Consider the following 20,244-nt stretch of genomic DNA (forward strand, 5'->3'; position numbering starts at 1 on the left):
TTCAAACTTTCCCCAGATTTGGAGGATCTGAGAGCCAACATTCTAATTTAGGTCCATCTTTGGCTGGAGTTAAGATTAAACAATGATCTCAAGGATTAGTAAGGCCTGCTGATGAGTCATTCTGATGGCATCTAGGTTATAACTGTATATTGCCACCCATTTATATCACTGAAAGCAGTAAGCAGACCTGAAGACTTTACAGAGCTCTTCCAATGCTTGCAAGCAAACAAAGGCACAAGTAGAGGTCAAGCTGAAAAGGGACTTGAGCGTCTATAGGACTTAAGTCTAGCATCATCCTTGCAATATAAATTCAGAGGCGCTACCAATTATACTTTAGAGCTAATCAGTTGATCCCAGGAAACCTTGAGTTTGATGGCTTGCCCTGGCATCTCTGTCACTAATCAGATCTTTCTAGCCAGAACTTTGCTATACTGCTGAAGAGCTCAGGAGCTGACCTCTTCTGGGATTCCACTCACTGCAGAGGCTCCAGGCTGCTGCTGCTGTTGCAAAGGTCTTGTAGCCATCCTTCCCTCTTCATACACACCTACTGTGACACATTCATGACTCAAACACAGCTACAGCCACAAGCACTGCCTAAACACTTTGTCTTCTCCCTCCCTTGGACACAGCTTGCACAGCACCTGCTGAGATGCTCTGGTGTTCACCCTGCCATCAGGAAAAGCAGCAACAGCAGGTTTGCAGATGACCTGGAAGAACCTACCTCCTGCCCATCCATACTGGGAGAGATGTCAGATCAAGCTCTAGCCTGGATGTCTGCCAGAAGAGGAGTCTGGCTTTTGGGACAGTGTTTGAGCAATGGAAAAAACAGAAGCATGTGTGGACCGCATGCAGTCTGTAGATTGCCACTCAGTACACAGTCATGCATAATTCAGAGAGAAGACACTGCATGCTATTAAATCTTTTTAGGTAGCAAAGCACATAATGTTGGAAGTACGAGTAAATAGTTACTCATACTTCCTACCCACGTAGTAAAAAATTTGAGTGTTCGGTTTCTCCTATTTTGGGAAGGTTTTTTGTTTTGTGTTGATATCTTTTACATATTCGATTTCCAAACTGTAATGCTTGTCAAAGTAAAATTGCTAGTACTGGAGTGACACAATCAAGCTCCACATAAACTTCTAAGCAGCTTTCATCCCAGCCCAAAATATCCCTGCTGGTCCTACGCAAAACTGCCAGCTTCATACAACTTCCTGCTGTTGATGTGACCTTTCAGAGATGTTACAGTTGAAGTGAATTACAGAAGAGTTCAGTATGCCTCAAACATACAGTAGAAAGAAAGCACAGTTGTGTATGTTGTTCAGGAAGGAGCAAAGTGTTATTATATATCTGCTTTGCTGGAAACCAGCCCTTCATTTCTTTCTAACAACAGGGTCTCCTATTCTATGTTCGATTTTGCAAGTTGTATACAGCGCATTGTTTGATAACATCATTATAAGCAACAAACAAATAATAAGGAACCTTTTCTCCTTTGGTTTTGCCCTTTTCCAGCCCACATCCCTGGCGGGGGGGAGGGGAGAGGAGAGACTTTATTCCACTGTTGCCTTAAATCGATTTTAGCATGGATGCTCCTCAATCAAAGAGATGCTGAAGCTGACAGGGACCCTTTGCAGGTCATCTAGTCCAACCCTGCTTTTGTGCAGATCTCTAACCTCTATTATAAGCAGATAAAAGCAGAACACGGTCAGGAGACATTCCACCACTGCACTTTTCAAAGGACTCAAGAGTCTTTCAATCCCACTAATTTTTCCATATGCTCCGTCCTTTTTTTTTTCACCAGACAAAAAAAGTGTCCTCATACAGCCAGACAAGAAACACACAGTCAGGAACTTCCATGGCAAACATGCAGTGCCTTTGAGAGCTACTTTTGCTCTGCAGATTTAGAAGCAGACACAAATGAAGTATTTGTAAATGCGGGTATCTATTAGCACAGAGGTAATACTAATGGTAATATTAATGGTATTATTGCTAATGGTAATACTGCAGAGGTTGTACTTACACTGAATGTCTTCTCCCAGAAACAGCATTTGAGGTAACTTCTGTACATGGAAATCTGCAGACTTTGCAACTCCAATTTTTTCACCTGAGATACTTTGATACAGCTTGAAAAAGGAGCTTTCCATGTAAAAGATGCCCTATATATGTAAGACAGCCTGCACTGAAAGGCAGTCAGAGCTGGAGTTCCTGACTAAAGTGCTGCAGCAAATGCACTGCCCTCCACACCTGAGGCCTAGCCCACCCCTCCCCAGTGAGTGAACACAGGTGTGGGCTCACCCTTGTAGAGGAACTTGGTAGGTAAAGAGCTCTCATCTGCAAAATTTAGGAGATTTACTGATTTTTGCATGTTACTTCAAGAAAGCCAAACAAAACATTTGCCAGCATTATATCATATGCAAACACTATACCAGTCTGAGGTAGGAATGGAGCAGGAAGACAAGGTCAATACAAGCCGTGCCTGAAAAATTGACTAGTGAAATCAGTGTAGCCAAGCTGTAAGCCTTCCCACTCACACACAGCAGAGGGCTGTGTTGTGCTTAGAAGAGCTAGAGCTAACAGCTGGGAGGCTTCTTCAGGGCTGCAGAAAAAGCAGAGGCTCTGAGCAGACAGATTTATTCCCTGAGCTGCTGTAGGAAGGTGAAGAGTTAGGAAGGACTGTACAACCTCCTGGTCTTCCCTCCTCAGAGCACAGAGGTTCTTACATCACTTCTGCTCCACCCCAGTAACTTGCATTAAGACAGGAGCATTTGTCTGTGCAACCCCTCTTCCCCCTGAACAACCTTACCTCTCCTTTGGCCTTGCCCAACTTTAATTAGGAACATCAATAATTTTGCTACACGCATTCATCCCAGGAGAGAGGAGCCGCGCTCTTTGCTGCCAGTGTGTAAATCAATTACTTGCTCTCTGCTGGGGAAGTACATGCAGTTCTGCTTGCTCCATTACAAAAGGGATGTATCAGCATCAGGAGCATTTCTGGACAAATGTCGCAGATGGTTAGAAACCCAGGAAGCACAGAGCAAGTGCAGTGAGATGGGGCTTTTACCTAAGAAAAAGGTAGGAGCTTTAATAGATCTTTTAAAACAACACAAATACTGTGTACTTGCTAGGGTACAAAATATTTTGCTTCAGGGATATACTGCAGGATATTCTGAGATAGGCAGTATGTACAGTTGCTATAACAACACCAGGAACGCTACTGCTATAGAGTTAAAACTGTAGATATTTGTTAGGAAGTTAGGTCCATAAGCAAATGGATGGCCGTTTTGAAGGCCGCAGTGAGCACAAACTTAAGGTCAGATCAAATGCTTTTATTTTTTCATGGAGAAGGGGGAAAACAATAAAGACCTGCAGGATTTGAGCAAAGGAATAACATCATTAGCGCTGCATCACACTCAATGTGAGCAACTGCCCAGACCCAATTCTGCTATCCCAAAATGCATTCCGTTTCACTGTAGCGACAAAAAAAACAGCCTGTATCAATAGGTATAAGAGCTCTTTTTCACCTCTCATATGACTGAGTACATGCAGCTGATGTACCATTGGAGAGGTGCTCACTTAAGGCCTCGCTCTTCTGTTCCTAGCATATCTTTGGAAATATTATTCTCATTTCCTTGCTGCAATGTGTCGATACCCTGGAGAAATGGCATACTCTGTAGTCTAGACAAACCTCCTGATGAGCAAGTAGCAAGCTGCTTCTCGTGTATTTTTGAGACATAACTTTTGGTGCCTCCTGGAGTTTTATCGGGGGACTCTCTTCAAAAAATGCCATATGAGAAAGGACATTAACAAAGAGGAGTTCAGTCATAACTGCATTTATTGTTCAGCTGCCTCAGGACTCCATTGCCATTTTCATTGATTGAGTCACCCAAATATTGACAGATTTTGTACAGGAACAATGTGTGTAGGAAACTATTTTGAGGAGAAAGAGGCTCGCTCTCATAGGTGCAGCAACTCCAAGTTAGGAAATTCAGCATGTTCCTAATCAAGTCACAAAGTCTCCTCCTCGGGGTAAATGATAGATGGGCCATGAGTCACAACTGTCATTCTCCATTATAAAAGATTTGAATCCTTATGAGTGCAATTCAGACAGAAGCACAACAATGCTAACCTTGAAACACTGGAATTAAGCCTCCCTTTTCCATGTGAGACCTCAGTGATCACCAGATTTTAACGACTTGCTGTCATTTAGGCCCATCTGTCTTGTAGCATTATTTCAGTTGACAGAATTAGCAGCTGGATCAGAAATGAGACATTTCATATATATGGGAAAGAGCAAGAACTGTCAGAAGCTCAAGGATGTCTGCGTCTTACCCTAAGCAGTATGTATTTAATCTCAAGAGTTACATGAAATAAATCTCAGTTACAGATTGTGGGCTACTGTCTCCCTTTTGATCTCCTGTAGTCCAAGTAAAATCTGGGGATGGGGGTTACTACAAATAGTAATGACCTTATCAAAGTAAAAATTAGGTAGTGTGTACTCCAAGAATTTGCCCAAAAAATCGTAGTTATTTTTCCACCATCTGAAAGACACGGTAGGTCTCATTGAAGAGGTACAAACCAACATCCAAAGACTCACCTAGGAAAATGTGATCCACTTTTCTCAGACAAAACTGGTCCGTTCATGACAGCCTGATAAGAGCAGTGATACACTAATACAAGAAAATTAATCTCACAGTGGCACAATTCAGCAAATATTTGCAACAGTATGTTCACTGTTACATTGCAATGAAGCTTAATTGGTTGTTGATTGTGACATTTTATTTTATACACTTGGCTTTGCTGTAGCCTCACACTTACTATTATGTTGACAAAGGCACAAGCTTGCACATGTTGTCTGTCTGCCTCCAGAAAATATCAGATTTACGACAAACTGTGAAGTTCACAATTACTGAGCTAATTGTTCCTTCATGTTGAGCATCTAAAATCACGGGCTATGGCCAGCATAGATTTTGTCCACTCTTTGCACTGTGTCACGTGCTGGTGTTCCCTGTGCAGGTAAGCATGTGAATTGTCAGAGGGTAGCTGGAACACTGAAGATGAAACAGTGAGCTAAAACACCTCCTAGACTAGGCATGAAGACACCGTGTAATTGGAGGCGTGGTAACTAGACACAAACATAAACCTGACTCGCACTGGGTTTGGCCAGCTGCAGTGGTGACTGCAGTGGCCCGCTGTGGTCCAGGTGCACAAACAAACAACCCTCATCTCCACAGCAACACAGAAGTACATTTCATTGAAACTACTGGTCTGTCAACATCAGGGTACGTAGCCTGACAAAAAGCTGAGGGATCCTCCCTCGTAAGCACTTTTCTGGTGTTGTCCAGCTTCCCTATTAAAAACCGATCACAGCAGCACCTTCCTCCAGCTGGTTGCTCTCTAAAAATCCGAGCTGCTCGCAGCTGCTCTGCAGGCAGTGTCCTCCTTTGGCTCTGCCACATCCTGGGACAGCACAGGGGAAGAAATGGAGCTGTGGAGACCACGAAGTGGATTCATATGGGCTTGTACAAAGCTATAAAAGTAGATATTTGCTCTCCCCTCATACCAAATATTTTCAGCAACAAGAGTCAGCAATCTGGTTGTCCAGGCTTTCTTTGACACTGAGGGGAAACCTCCTTCGTCATCCAAAATCTGTGGACTGGAATAGGTAGTAAGTAGTCAGGAATAACTTCATGGCAGACCAACATGCTGAAGTCTGCTTTGCACACCAGCTGAGCTACAAGGAAGTTTACAACTAGCACCCTATATTTCTTTTGAGGCCAAAGTATCTACAGCTGTAGTACGGAAACATCCTCAGTAAATAAATACAACACAAGTGTATTGAGAACGCCATTTTTCAACATCCTCAAATGATATTTAGAAAGCTAAAAGGGAGCTGGGTAAGCAAGCAGGGAAAGGAAGAGAAATTGTTATTCTGTAGGGTATGATAAAATGAAAATGGAATACGGAAGGAATATTATCCATAAGCTAAAATACTGATGTACTTGCCACAAAAGCCTTGAAACAAGGAAAAGTGAAATCAACCAAGGGTTTAGAAAAATGAGCTGTATCAAGTAGTAGATTTTCAGCACCACCAGGAAGGGCATAAATTTAACATTATAGTATAGGAACTGAAAGGGAAAAGAGTAAGCAAAGAGGGGAAAGAGGGACACTGATAGTTCACAAGTGGAAGGATAATGGAAAAGAGCAGTCTTGCCAACCTTCATCTTCATAAAAATATGGATTGTGCCTTCAAAATGTTGTGAAATAATTAGAAGAAAATAAAAACTGCAGGCTTTCAAGACTGAAAGGACTTCTTTCTTTTTCCCCTTAAACAAAGAATGGGTTTAACTGCGTTTTGTTTATTAAAGATTTCGATTGTTTGTAGAGACTGAGCTGGGTGTGCCTTGCTTGGCACTGGGTTGCAGTATAAACAAAATCCAGCTGCGATGCATGAAAAATCTAGGAGCGGTGGAGAGCATAATGTCTCTATTTAATGTCTGTTGGAACCTAAAATGAGGCATTGGAGACTCCAGATAAACTTTGGCACAGAAAACATTTCTAAGGGGAATCAGGAACTGGATAAATGAGAGTTCATCACTGCTGTGCTCTGGGTGTATTTGCAAAATGGTGATGGCAGTGAGATCAGATTATTTTTTCTGTGCTGTGTACAGGCTCAGTCATTCCTGAGTCACATTTTTAAGTGGTAAGAACTATGGCAGGTCAAGAACAGGAGAAGGATGTGAAGGAATATTGTATTTAATTTACCTTCAGGTCTACCCTTTGAGTACTACAACTATATAAGAATTTGACTTGAAACATATGCCACAAAGGATGGGTTCATGCCACTAATTCAACACCCCTGCAATGAACAGGGACACCTACAGCTAGATCAGGTTGCTCAGAGCCCCATCCAGCCTGACCTTGAATGTCTCCAGGGATGGGGCATCCACCATCTCTCTGGGCAATCTGTTCCAGTGCCTCACTACCCTTACTGTAAAAAACTTCTTTCTTATATCCAATCTAAATCTCTCCTCTTCTAGTTTGAAGCCATTTGCTCTTGTCTTGTCACAACAGACCTCGCTAAAGAGTCTGTCCTCTTGCTTCTTATAGCCCCCCTTTAGATATCAAAAGGCTGTTACCAGGTCTTCCTGGAGCCTTCTCTTCTCCGGGCTGAACAGCTCCAGCTCTCTCAGCCTGTCCTCATAGGAGAGGTGTTCCATGCCTTGGGTCATTTTTGTTGCCCTCCTCTGGATGCACTCCAACAGGTCAATGTCTCACCTGTACTGAGGACTCCATACCTGGAAGCAGTACTCCAGGTGAAGTCTCACCAGCACCAATGAGTGGGGCAAGATCACCTCTCTCAACCTGCTGGCTACACTTTTTTTAATGCAGACCATGCACTTGGATTTGTTGAACATCATGATTTTCTCCTGGTCCCATTGCTTAAGCCTTTCTAGGTCTCTCTAAATGGCATCCCGTCCCTCGGTTGTGTTGACCACACCACAGAGCTTGGTGTCATCCACAAACTTGCTGAGGGTACACTTGATCACACTGTCAAAGTCAGAGATGAAGATATTAAAGAGCATTAGTTACAGTACTGAACGTATATGGGCTTTTTAAATCAAAGAATATAAGCATTAGAAAGCCTGCTTTGAGGAAGGATAAACAAGGCCAGGTTTCCAAAGCTTTCATTAAAACCAAAAGCTGGGAAGTAATTATAACCTTTCCATTCTACGTGTATCACAAGAAGAAAACACAAGGAGTGATAAACAGAAGCTGCCGCTTCTGGAAAGCTGAGTTCATTTGTGTGCACAGACTATCTCCATCTCAGCTCCACTGTCCTCAGAGCCCAGAACTGTTATTTGACTCCATGTTCACCTGTCAAAGTTTCATAAGCTGAGACAAAAGCACAGAGAAAGATAGTCCATAAATCTCATATACCTGAAATCACAGTCAAGAAGCCAGGACATTTGTTCTTCAGCTCAGTACCCTTTCTTTTACCAGGCAATGCTACATGCTTCTACACTGTTGTTTCACTACCTATGGACTGTGTCTACTTGCCCAGGCCTGGACACAAGTACTTAGATCAATAATAAAAAGACATCTCACCACACTCACCACATCATTACTCAAGATACTTCTTACACTTCACAAACATCAGCAAAACATCACACCATAGATCTGGCTCTCCAGCCACTGGTTTGGAGTTGCAGTGATATTGCTACAGACCTGCAGTTGGAGCCAGTTCTGGAAAACAAAACGGGAGCTGCAGTTTACGAGGGAAAGTGAGGTGGCCATAACAATGTGTTCAGGTACAGAATACCTAAGACATCTAGGGTGCATAAAGTTTATTTTTCTTCCATAGGTGCACTATAGGGTATATCATAAAACTAGTATGCTCATAAAATGCAAAAATCAAACATACACACAAGTCAATATAGAACTAAGTTAAAATCTAAAGCATAAGCATAATGCTATAGTATGAACATCTACAAACCCTCTAAACCAAACTGCCTGTTTGGCTTGGCTCTCTATAGCTGCCCATTTTCCAGCCAGGCCATAACCTTCAGAAGTGATTTTTTGCAAACATAAGTTAACAATGCTTCATGCACGGCTCCAGCATTCAGAAATGTGTTGTGAGCAGGAATTTTGTTTAATCCAGTTTCTTATTTTCGTCAGCCACAGATGATCATTGCAATTACCTATCTAGTTCATAATGGAAACAGTAACTGACCATCCAACATTATCAACATAACTGAGCTTGCTTGAATTTCCATTGAATAAGACATGAAGATTCAACGTCAGGCAATCCCATCTTTCAGATTATAATCATGTTTTCAATATGACAGCCTCCACTTCAAGTCAGGATTGAATTACCCTGTCAAAAGCAGGGTAAACTAAGATGTATGGATGTTTATCACTGACATCTACCAAGTATGGTAAAAGGTCTTATCTTTTGGAGATATAAATGAAATTTTCAATATTAACATTAGGAAAATGCATTGTTTTAAGAAATAATTGGATTTCTAGAGGCTAATGAAAGCCAAGAAGCCCACTGGAAAGACATACTCACACAGATTATCAAATATTTATTCCATCCTTTAGAAATGCCTTTGCTCCCTGGAGGAAAGTTTTGAATACCCAGCTTAATATGTTGTTTTTACCAAACATGGAATTATTAACATCAGTAGAAGGAAAGAGCATGTAGACCCAATTTGAGTATCCAACACTAGGAGAAATTTTTGTTATGCTCAAAGAGATTGTGTTTACCACCAGTATAGGTCTGTACGAATTAAAAATATCTGACATTTTTCCTTCTCAGATACTCCTGGTTACCCCCTCACTCCTCAACTGTTGCCAGGCTCCCCAGTAAATTAGTGGGAATTGATCTGCAGAGGATGTTGAGCAGTGGAAACCTTTCTCTCTACATTTCTAGGGCACACTACAGTTGAACTCTTCACTTTTTGGTTGTGTTCCACAGTGCCAACAATGTAACCACAAGAACAGAATCAGCAGAAAGTAGGATCACATCTGATGGAGAACTAAGTGGGTGATACAATGAAAGTCTAAGCTGAGCCAGCACAGAGCGGGGCTTCTTATGGCTTTGAGAGGGCTGAAAGGTTATCTCAAAGCTGAAAGGTTATCTCAAAGCTAATGGAACCAAGTGCTACTTGGAAGCAAGTCCTGCTGCAACATCTCTCAGAGAATGCAAAGGTTTTTTTTCACCCACCTCCCTGAAGGTAGCTTAAAATGCAATCTAAGCCGTGAGAAGCTTTCAGGGCAGTTTGCCAGGGAAATACTCACAATGAAGTACACTAAATGGACTTTAATCGGAACATATATTTTAATTTTATTCTTCATTTACATTCAACCATACCTAATTGCCCAAAAAAAGATGGTTAAAAAATATCCAAATGTCACATGGAACTACTCTTTGTGGCTGCAGACTGAACTACATCCAGCAGTCATAGCTCAGATTATCCGCACTCTGCGTAAACAAGAGGTGATAGGCATGGATTGACTTGTGTTTCTTAAGAGTCTAAGACACATCACCTTCTCTATAGGTTCTCTCTTTTGGTGCTTTTGTACCCTATTTGGGCAAAAAGAGTTATAGTTCCTTTCAAGATTATGAAAACTTGAGGAAAGAGATTCCCCTCTCCCACAGGTTATACTGGACGCAGAACTCACTAATTCATGGTTGGCAATGTGTCAAATGAAACAGGGCAGTATACCTTTCACAGTTCTTTGTCCCGTGCAGAGCTGAGGTGTTTAGCCATGATTTTAGCATTAGGAGCTCTCTGTTGATTTGCCTTGAGGATAGAGATCTCCAGCATTAGAGCCTTCAAACACACACACTTCATCACTTTATAGAGCCATCTACACTCAGAGCAAGAAAAATACAAATGTTTACACTTTGAGAAGATATTTTTTACTTGTTTTTCACCGATACTCAGCTCTACTTCAGTGGATTTAGTTGGCTTAAGGTTTGAATTTTAAGTACAATTTACAGAGGGAGAATGAATAAGCGTTAAGTAGGCTGCACTCAGCACAACACAAAGCTGCTTTCTCCAAACAGTTCAGACACCCCAAAGTGAAATCCAGACACTTTGCACAGCAGTGACATTGAACCCACTGACATGAATAGCAATTTTTCAACATTTTGACAGGGAAAGTTACTTCTGCTAATACCTGTTACTTAATCTGTGCACAAATAGGACACAGCTAGGTAATTTAGAAGAAAAGGAATTAAGAGCACTAACTCAAGACAAAGACCTTGTCCTCTACTGACAGCTATGTTGTTGCTATGCTATTGTCACTGAGATTATCTTTCAGCTGAGACAGAATTGTTTTCTTCAGACTGTCTGGTATGATGCTATGTTTTGGTTCTAGGAGAAAAACACTGTTGATAACACACCGAAGTTCGTAGTTGCTGCTAAGCAATGTTGTATAGAGCCAAGGCCATCCACAGCGAAGGGCCCAAGGAGCTGGGAGGGAACAGAATTAGGACAGCTGATTTAAACTGGCCAAAGGGATAGTCCATACAATATGACATCATGCAGAAGGAGTTTTGAAGGGAGTGAGAGTTCACCTCGTTCTCCTCTGCTGCTCGGGGGACTGGCTGGGCATTGGTCAGGGAGTGGTGAGCAATTACTTGTGCATCATTTCTTACATACATTTATATAAATACATATTTATATATATATATAGTCATAACTATTTTCCTTCTTTTTTTCCCCAGGTGTCCTCAGCAAAGGACCTATTTATCAAATTCTGAAGAAAAAGATCTTGCAGCATGAGAAGCTCTCAGGAAAAAAAAAAAAAGGTTCCGTTTTGAATAAAAAACAAGTTATTTTTAATCGCACACATAAGGGGGAGCAGGACACCATCACTTAGAATAAAAATTAGCAGTGTATATTGGCTGTTCTATCTTCTAAATAAAAAGACCAAGTGTAACAAAAATCTTATCTGCTACATTAATCCATATATCTTACACCATTTTTTTTCTGGAAAATAGGCCTTTTACCAGTAAACATCAGAAAACCACCCAGGGATTCTATGGAATTTGTAGACTTTGCAAATTTTTATGACAACCTGCAGTTTTCCCCACTTCAACATGCAAAGCTCCATTCTTAGCTTCAGAGAACAGCTGTATCAATATAATGTGCCCACACAACCTCCCTCCAGCTTCATTATCCCTAACAGAAAGCTTGGGGTAGGTACTCAATTCAAAGTAATGCAAACATCACTCATTTATTAAGATTGACTTAATAAGTAAGCCCTACAGAGAACCTGTTTGACTCAACAATTTCTGCATAGCACTCCTTGCTGCCATTCCTGTAGGAGCCAGCCCTTCTCATCTTCCCCCCCCCCCATTTTCCATCTCCAGCGTTTCTGTGCTTCACAAAGAAAATATCCAAGCTCTGGAGATCTCAGCCCTGGCTCTTCCTTCTCCCAGTTTCACTAGCTCAAAGTGAATGTATCTGCCAGGAAGGACTGCATTTTGGGGACTAGGAGAGTAGTATTTCCCCGGGGGCATTTTCTTATCCATCCCCAAACACATTTCATAGTCATCAAACTTCCCTTTTGAAATCTGCTCTTTTAATTAAGGGCTCCTGATATATATATATATATATATATAACTGCTATGCTGCACGTCCATTTTAAGTGAGAGTAAAGTAACTTGGGAAGCATAATATATCTGATCAGAAGATATCCTCCCTTGCCATAACAGCTCATGTGTTTTAGTAGCTCTGGACGTGATTTGTAGAAATTCTAAGCTGCTTCATTTTACTTTGGATATTGCAAGCAAACTGTTTGATAGGATGCCTGACTAGCATCCCATAGCAGAAGACGAGTGCCAAACAGTATTTCATACCCTAGTGGCTGCAGTGTTGAAAGCAAGAAATGATCAAGTTTTTAACTGATTAGGCTACGTGATCCATTTGCTACATATTCAGTGGCTTTATGACACATGTTCTCACCTCTTTAATAACTGGTAAGAATCTCTTCCCTTCCCCATATTCTGCTCCTCCCTTACCTGGCATGGATCAACAGCATATTTCAAGGGCTGTCCATGGTCCCAAGGGAGCATAGAATGGAGTGCATAGCATCCAAGGGAGATGTATTGATCCATAGGCCGCATGGTTTGCTATACTATGTACAAGTGAATGGACAGGGTTTATTCTGGAGGAACAGGTAGATTAAAAAGCAAAAAAATCACTCCTATTTTGAGGAAGTCATGAGGTCTGGGCCTGATCGGGAGTTAAATCTGGTCTATGGTACCTATGATGACTGAAAAGAAACATGAAGATGTCATGCCAAGGATTTACTCAAGTTATATGGATGAGGCTTCCTGTGAAACCACACGGGCACTTTACCCAGCAAGGTAATCCAAAGCACCAAAAGCAGTAATTACCTTGTCTTGAAGATAATCTTTGTAAACTGGATACCTATTTTGAATTTTTACTTTGAATTTAAGGAAAAACAAATTAGGGTGCCGGTTCCTCGAATAAATTATAATGAAAATCTGAGCCCAAATGATCCTAAAGCAGAAAAGGAGAATACAATTAGCAAGAAAGTAATTTAGGAAATTGCAAGCTCTTTATTGACCTCAGATAAAAAGGGGAAGTGTACAGAAAACAATCTGGGTCATAGTACCAAAGATGAGTACAAAATAATAGCAGGAGTGTCTAGGGACAAAATGAGGAAAGGCAAAACAAAGTCAAGTGTAACTAGGAAGGGACATTAACAGGAATACTTCAGCAGTTAGAGGGATAGGAAATTTAGAATAGGAACAGGAATTCAGAAGATAAAAGTAATCAGAAAATGCCACATGTACAAAGTATTAAATGACATCATATAGGAGACTACACTAGAAATACTGGCAGAATGCAGATGATTGATATCATATGAACAACAAAAGGGATAAAACTGCATACAGCACAGTAACTCGGGTATTTCCAAAAAGTATATTTGAAAAGTAAATAAAATCAATGAAATAAAAGCAGGCGAGTTGAATTTTTAACTCAAAAGGCCCATTTAGAAGAACAGGTTATTTAGACATCTTTTTCATACCCATTGGGTATGAAAATAATTCAACAACCTGTGGAATTAACCTCAGTAGTGTTAATGGTCATACTGGAGAACTCAGAATACAGACAGCTTCTGGCAGATGGAAAACCTACTGCATCTCTAACAAGAGGAGAGAAAAGAAAAGCTGGAAATTAAAAACCTGTCAAGTTCAGTTACCAGAAAACTACTAGACTAAATTATACCATCTAACAAACCCACTAACAGTATTAGAGCACATAACGGTAGAGAGCAAGTCATACCAAATCAGTCTAATTTCCTTACACAACAGACCAGCAGGCCTTGTGGATAGGGAAGAAGCAATAGGTGCCAAAACTCAGTTTCAGCTTTTGATGTTACCAAACATGACATTCTCATAAGTGAGCTGCAGAGGCAAAGACTAAATCAAATACCACAGAACGGCTGCGAACATCATCAGTCCTAGGGGGTAGGTACCCACAGCTCCCTGTCAAAAAGGAAGTATGCATCAAACAGGATATTTCATGGATAACAGCACCATCTCCAACCTTGCTCCATGCTTTTGTTAATAATTTGGACAATAGAATAAACAAATTGTTTGTCATAGTTGCATATGACAAAGTAGAGAGAACTCCAAGTATACTAGATGTCAAAAAATCAAAATAAACTGGAGAAGGAATCTGGCAAAAGACACAAAGTGAATACCGAATTCAGTAGGTAAGAGTATTGAATTTTAATAATAATGCCCAACTGAATGAATTTAAGATAGAAAATAGCAGGCTAGTTAACAGCTTTTAATAGCATTTGAATACAATAGATATCAATCAGATGGCAAGTCAACATAATGCCACTGTGAAAAAAGCAAACATCAGGCAAGGCTGTATGAACAGGGTTATTTCATGTGTTTGTCACAGTACATTTTCTCCATTTTATTTAGTGCTGATAAGGCCTCAGCTGAGAGTTTCAGAAGGTTCTAAGAAATTATTTGGGGTAGTTTAGCTTATAGACTGTTAAATACCCACCTCATCCTTCCAGCCTTCAGGGATGTAAAACCGGTTGCAAAGAGAAAAGGAACAGTCTTCATGCACAGTGGACAGGACAGGTAGGAACAAGCTTAGATGGAATTAGGCCTGTGATTACAGATGAGGAAAATCATATGGCCTCACTCCACAGCAGATTACCTGGTTTGCTCCTTTATAAGCACGTGATTAATACGAAAATCATCCTGAAAGACAGGTACTCAAAAACAAGAATAATCAGAAGACACTATGGCTCCCAAAACAGTAGACAGTTCTTGACCACAAAAATGGACTCTTCTCTTCAAAACTGTGCCACGCTTTTTTCATTACTAACGGAGCTCTGCAAAAAAAAAAGCACAGCTGGACATGTGGGGAATCAGCTGCTTCCTTTCCACTACTGCAAATTCCCACTCTCACTGACCACATGTTGGCAAGAACCATTCTCGTTAGGGCACAAAACAAATTGTATCTTGGGGCATCTTTTGTTGGCATTTTCATGAAGAGGCTTACTTGAACTAGAGGCCTTAAACCTGCAGCTCTTTTAAAAGCATAGCAGTTTGATGTTCACAATCCACTTAATATTCTGCCTTGTTTTACCAGTACATCAAGCATGTTCATTAAAAGGAGAGCTCAACCCACAACACAGAGGTGAGCTCTAATTCCTTGAGTGCTGTCACAGAAAACAAAAGTCACTACATTTAGAGCTGCTTGCAGGGGGCTGCAAGGATGAGATGTTGCTACCCACCATAGTAGCTAAGCTGTCAATGGGAAATTTATTCCCAGAGTAAAATTTTCATTCAGGAGTAAAGAAAAGCTGAAAGCTGGTGCATATGGGACAAAACACACAGTGTGGCTTGAGGGATACTTAGCCTGAGATATGCTATAGAGGAAGCTACAGATATCCTGGTATTCTCTCAAATTAATTTACATGTGAAAACAGGGACTGGTAGCTGGGTTTCCCCAGGCCAGTGACCCTATTACTGCATTTTGCAACATAAGGCAAGGTGATGCTAACTTGAGCTATTGAGACTAACAACATCCCTTACTCCTTAAGCTGGACATAGTGACAACAGAAATGCAAGTTGAACAGGTACTTATTTTTGTTGAGCTCTCAGAACCTGTTCAGTTCAAAGATGCTAAAAAAATTGTCCCCAGCAACAGCAGAAGCACCCTAATGCTCCTTTCACCTACTGCAAAAGGGCAAAAAAATAAAGGTTTGACCTCTGACTCATGAGTGGCACTTTTTAAGTGTTCTTACACTTAAATGTGGGTTTTTTTGTTGATGAAAATCCCAGACTGTGAGACAACAAAATACTTCTTTTTAGTAATTCCTCACAACCATCCATCACTCGGGAATTCAAAAAAGAACATCAACAGAAATTCTGTAATAATGACAAGGAAAGAAAATGACTGCAATAACAGGCTCTCTTTCTGTGATTTGCTCTTTCAGGCCTTTCATGAGAACAATCAGCTCTCATAAATAAGGTATTTTCAAGTTCCACAGGGAACAGCCTCAAGCTGAACTAGCAGAAATCAGATTCTTCTTTCCATTCTCTTCTAGAACCAATACTTCACTGGAAACGGAGATGAGACATCCTGATTTCTTAATAGCAGAGTCATTCATAACAATGACACTAAGTATCTACCACAGTCTGGCTGCGAACAAGTATGAATCAACTTTTGAGCACAGTAGGTAACCCAGGAACCTCAGCATATGCATTTAGAGGCAGAAGTCACTATGATTTTGGACCACCATCAACAAAATAAGAGACAAGACCATAAGACACCAATTCTGAAAACAGAGCTAATTGAGAAGGAAAAGAATTCTGCTCAGCTGACATGCTGTTCCGTTTTTATAGGAAACAGACTGTAAGATATTGCAGTGCTTGCCTCTCCTGACCTTTTTTTCTCATTTCAAGCTCAGACAATAAATAGTACTTTCTATTCTGTTGTTACTGGTCTTCCTAACCATAACTTTTTATTGACTTATAATAGCATTGAGAGAAATAAAATGTAAAGATCACCTTGGGACCACATTGTCACTGCTATCTCAGCACTTTCACTGTATTTTCAATCTGTCACCCTATGAGTTAACTTAGTTGATATAAACTAATGAATACATACAATATATTCTCAGCTTCTCAGGTGATTCTGCCTAGCAATTCCCTAAACAAGCTGAATTCTGCTTTCCATATGCCAAAACCTAGAAGTTATTTTGCTGTTTTCTCTCTCACCTTTCTTCTGGATCTAGAATTGATTTATCTGTGGGCACTCGAGCCCCTGCCATCATCTGCGACCCCAACTGCCACCAGCCCTTTCCTGTTTGTGAGCAGGCACAAACACATACCTTTGTATGTGGTTGGCCTCTGTAACATCATTAACACAAGGCTAGGCACTTCGTGGGTCATTTGTATAGCCTACTCATACGCTTTCTTCCCACAGAGAAGTAGACTTGTGATCTTAATAAGTCTTGTGATATGTCCATCTGAGGTCTGCTGTCCTAATCTAGACCTGAAATTACCTGAGAAAACACACAATGGTACAAATCACTCTCATGCATAATTCAAAGGGTTTATCAGTAGCTGAATGAAGAGTTCAGATGTTGCTGAAATATCAGACAAAAGAGGTTTTCCCAACAGAACTGCTTCTTGCAGCAGGTAAAGACATTCACAAACTGATATAACCATGGGAGGCATAGATGTTGGCTTTAAAAGGAATATTGCCATCATCAGTCAACTTTCAGACCACCAACCGGCATAGCATTTGCTCCCCAGATTGCAGTTACCAGCCAAGAGAATAAGGAATGAAACTATTGAACCACAGCCAGCCACTCATCTGAGGAAGCCTTATGATTTCCCAAAGATTCAAGACAGAATGACTGTGAGCACACATGCACATCATACTTAGCAGAAGCAGTACTGAAAACCAATATGCCATGCAGATGCTTATAGGCAATGCAGCACTGTGCAGAGAGGAGAGACAGCATCTCTGTGTGCTTCAACTTGATCAAGATTTTTCTCGCACACTTCCCTTCTTTTCAGCATAAAGATGACTTTATACAATTTTCTTTCCAAGGAAATGCAGCTCTGCACAAACTCTCCTGCAGGGTACTTCTGGATCTCAGCACGAGTGACAATACATGGCAGGCGCACCCTACAGCCACATCCTGACCTGGAAAGCCTCACTTCCATAGAAATTGTCTCCCCTCTGAGTGTAGACAGCTTCTTCATTTTTCAGTGGAGACCACCATTCCATTTGCGTAGATACCGGGAATTCAGCAGACCATCTTAGACCCCTTCTTCTGTGGTCTAAGACAGATAGACTGTGCATATACCCTGTCAGTTTGAGCTGAGCACTACTTTTTTGCCTAGCCTACTGGAATACTCTATAACTACGAAAGATGTTCAAGGAAGGATTTTTTATTTATTTATTTATTTTTACAAGATTAATGACCAAGAAAGATTTTCATATAGTCATCCACTAATTCAATTCTGAGTTTGGAAAATATCTGATAATTCTGGTCAAATACAATACAGTGCAATGCACTGGGCTTTCACTCCCAAATGCTAATTTTGAATCAGAAATGTAACATAATCAAAAGAACAAGCTGTACTAAGTCTGGTATATGTGCACTAGATAACCAAAGCCACACCTGGTCTGCATTTTGAATGACTCCTGAAATTATCAGACATCAGAATCCTATTATGCTAGAAAGAATATTACACAAAGATGTCTTCCAGAATTTTGTAATGTTACTGGTGTGTATTAAATAGCAACATTCAAAATCATATTCCAAGGCATAACTTTCTTGCAAGCAAGAAACAAATGGAATAAAAAGCAATCCAAATGGAAAAGAGAACAACAGCTAACCATTAGAGAAGCAGATGAGGAACACGAACATTTACCAGAGGATGTTTGGTTTAAACTCTTCCATGATAATAAATACTTAGTTTTTCTCCCTAAATAGACCTAAAAAAAAAAAAAAAAAGGAAACTTCACAACAATCATAGAATAGTTTGGGCTGGAAGGGGCCTTTAGGATCATCTAGTTCCAACCCCCTGCTGTAGGCAGGGACTCCTCCCTCTAGACCACGTTTCTCACAGCCCCATCCAGCCTGGCCTTAAATGCTTCCAGGGAGGGGGCATCTACAGCCTCTCTGGGCAACCTGTTCCACTGTCTCACCACCCTCACAGTAAAGAATTTCTTCCTGTTATCTAGTGTAAATCTACCCTCTTCCAGTTTAAAACCATTTCCCCTTGTCCTGTCACTACACGCCCTTATAAGATGTCCCTCTCCAGCTTTCCTGTAGGCCCCCTTCAGCTACTGGAAGGCCACTATTAGGTCTCCTTGGAGCCTTCTCATCTCCAGGCTGAAGAGTTCCAAAGCTCTGTCCTCAAAGGGGAGGTGCTCCAGTCCTCTGATCATCTTTGAGGCCCTCCTCTGGACCCGCTCCGACAACTCAATGTCTTTCTTGTGTTGGGGTCCCAGAACTGGATGCAGTACTCCAGGTGGGGTCTCACAAGAGCAGAGAAGAGGCACAGAATCACTTCCCTCGACCAGCTGGTCACACTTCTTGATTCTTTTATTTGGTTTATAGCTGCAGATGTTGTGTCCTGTATTAAATTTGGCAATTACTGCTCCATACTTTTCTGTCCAGCCTACGACAGGTGATGAGTCCCCAAGAAATACAACATTTCATCAAAATGTCAATTTATTTAACACACGATAAAACAGCAAAGCCTCTAGAAAGATTATTCAGTCTCTAATCCCAAACACCATCACCCCAAACTTTAAAATAAATAAGTAACCAGGGCATCTTCCTAATGCTTGCACGTGCCTTTATGGCATGAAGGATCTTCGAGCCAGGTAGAGCCATGTGTCCACAAAATCCAACCACACAACGCAAACATGCAGCTCGAGAATCAGGGTGCTATTATCACCTCTTAAACCAATGCTTCCACAGCTTAAAGTTCCTAGCTCAGTAACCATCATATTTATGTGAAAAATTCACATTTTCATCTAGTAAATTTTGGGGTTTAACACCAGTATCGACAATGTGCCAAATTTCAACACAGCCATCTGAAAACAAAGTTATGCTTTCTGCTGGGGGAAATAACTCTTACATTTGTCAAAATACTAGAAACACCCATTCCGTAAGAGTTGAAGCTCCACAGAAACCAAAAGCCTAGTAAAATAATTTTCATCCCTCGACTCATCCTGATGCTTGTCCAAAGGCAGACAAAATTTTAATTTTCAGCCTCCTTCCTTTGATATTAGTTCCACCATATGTACCTTCCCTTTGACTTCACATAATGAGCCAAGTTTAGATTAGAATCACTGTAACACATTTAAAAATTCCTCCAGAATAAAGAATGCAATTAACAGAGGGCCCTCTCTGCAAAGGAAAGTAGAATGTCTTTAAATTAAAAGCCATTAGCGGACTTCAAAATGCCAAGGACCTACAGGTATCTGAAGTCACATAGTACTAACTGAGCAACAACAAAACATAAAGAACTGCTGTACATGTAAAACAGAGTCCCTAATATTTGAAAGGCCTCTTTCCAAAATATGGGATTCCCATTATAAGGTCTAAATAGCTTTGTTCATTTTGAATACAAGCACTCCCCCTGTGAACAAGCACAGCTCTCTAAAGTCTATGCAATAGTCTATAGGCTCACAGAAT

The 20,244-nt window shown here is 40.8% G+C and overlaps 1 long non-coding RNA gene across 1 annotated transcript in view; it reads right to left on the reverse strand.

Moving 5' to 3' along the window:
* The window catches only part of LOC110401146, a 65,887-nt gene extending 47,310 nt beyond the window's left edge, over positions 1-18,577 (reverse strand). Inside the window, exon 1 of the long non-coding RNA XR_002440269.1 lies at positions 14,565-18,577. This is a non-coding gene — a long non-coding RNA (uncharacterized LOC110401146). The remainder of the gene's footprint in view (positions 1-14,564) is intronic.

This window comes from Numida meleagris, chromosome 6 (genome assembly GCF_002078875.1).
Source record: "Numida meleagris isolate 19003 breed g44 Domestic line chromosome 6, NumMel1.0, whole genome shotgun sequence".
NCBI lineage: Eukaryota > Metazoa > Chordata > Aves > Galliformes > Numididae > Numida > Numida meleagris.